The sequence below is a fragment of the Rhinopithecus roxellana genome, unplaced genomic scaffold, assembly GCF_007565055.1.
Source record: "Rhinopithecus roxellana isolate Shanxi Qingling unplaced genomic scaffold, ASM756505v1 contig2313, whole genome shotgun sequence".
Taxonomy (NCBI): Eukaryota; Metazoa; Chordata; class Mammalia; order Primates; family Cercopithecidae; genus Rhinopithecus; species Rhinopithecus roxellana.
Genome location: NW_022142034.1, coordinates 10,558 through 12,411, shown reverse-complemented (window position 1 = coordinate 12,411; position 1,854 = coordinate 10,558). Strand labels below are relative to the sequence as shown.

The following is a 1,854-nucleotide window of genomic DNA, read 5'->3' as shown; positions in this document are numbered from 1 at the left end:
GGCAAAAGAATGATGAGTAGTTACTAGAGTAAATCTAATGATAGGTAGAATGAAAACTAAGAAAAAGGTTAAGCCATGTTGAAAAGAATAAAGAAGTAAAGTAAAAAGAATGCATTGCAAATACATTAGATTCCAATCTTTCCCATCTAATATTGTAGCTTTAGGAAATCATTTTATTTCATGAAGAATACGATGATAATTGCATAAAAATCTGTACATATAAAAATTAGTTTCCCATTTTTTCCAGGAAAAAAATTCAAGTATAAATTCTAGTAGTCTCATTTTAATTATAATGAAAGTGTTGGCCATCTCATTTATAAAATTTCTAATTTACATATGTAAATCACAGAACCATTTTTAGACAACCATTACATTTATAAATGTAGGGTGATTTTACTGAGAAAATGTATTCCTCTATGAGTGGATGTGTCCCTTCTCCCACCAACTAATGACACAGCAATACACACTCACGAATTTTATTAGTAAGTAACACACTGCTACAAACAATAATTCTCTTCTCCGTGTCCGTGATTATGTGTACATGTGTGAGTTGGTTAGAATGCATCTGCCTTATCTCTAAAACTCAAGAGCAAGATGAGCTAGGCTTGGGCTTTTGCTGAAGGTTGACCATGCCTTTGTGCATCAAGTGATCTGACATATCCTCAGATGCAAGAATTTTTGAACCCCTTCCTCAAAGGCTATGGCCGCATTTGTGGCATCTTTTGCACTTGTTACAATGTAAGGATAGTCGCCGTTCTCCCTGCATAAGCTTCACTTCTTCTATAAACACCTGCAATTCGCTAATGCCAGTCTTAGAAACCAGAATCACAAAAGGAAAGCTCTCGGGTTCTTCCACATCTGCGTAATAGATGAACTCTTTCTTCCAGTTACTTAAGTTCCGGAAGCTTTGTGAATCTTGATACTACAAGTAAACAGACAACTGTCAGAACCTCTGTAAAATACATCCTCAGTCTTTGGAATCTCTCCTGACCTGCCATGTCAAAACCTTCATGGTAGCAAAATGTCCATCCCTTTCAAATCTTGTTAAAAATTCCACAACTATTGCATGGAACAGCTGAGTATCAAACGTATGAGTTGCATGTCTGTTCATAAACGAACTCCTCCCAACCCCACCATCTCCAAAGAAAATTACTTTTAAAAATGATGAATTTCCTGCCACTGTTCATCTCAAGAACTTCAAGAACACTGAAAAATAAAAAGGTAACATAACATTCCTTTTTACCTACTTATTCTTCTGTATGAGACTATGAATATCCGCATTTAGTTGAATAAAACACAGTCCTAGGGAAAAAGTAATAAGACTGGATGTTTACTGAACACATAGCTATGTGTGGGCTACTATACTACCATTATTCTCTAAGACAACTAAAAAGGGCTCACTCTTCTCCTTTCTCACATCACAGCTGTCTGTGAAGTTGGCACTGTAGCCTAATGTGACATCAATGCTCTTGTATGAACAGTGAATCTATGATAAGCCCCTCTCTGCTTGTGTAAGTCAACTACAATTGATTAGAGATGGATAAGATGAAAGACTGCGTGTTTCTGATACAGCAAGATTTATACTTTAGGGAGAATGTTGATGACAAATGTAATGGAAGTTAGTGTTGAGAGAGCAGGAAACTTATAGTTGTATTTGGGCCAAAAAGAAGAGCCAGTTTTTGCTGTGCATGTTGGTTCACGCCTGTAATCCCACACTTTGGGAGGCCAAGATGGTTGGATCAAGAAGTCAGGAGTTCTAGACAAACATGAAAAACATTCTGAAACCCTGTTTCTACTAAAAACACAAAAAATAGTCAGATGTGGTGGTGTGTGATTGTAAACCCAGCTACTCAG

The 1,854-nt window shown here is 36.6% G+C and overlaps 1 pseudogene; it reads right to left on the bottom strand.

The window, feature by feature from the left end:
* Positions 1–583: 583 nt before the first annotated feature.
* On the bottom strand, positions 584–1,179 carry LOC115895773 (annotated as a pseudogene).
* Positions 1,180–1,854: the final 675 nt, after the last annotated feature.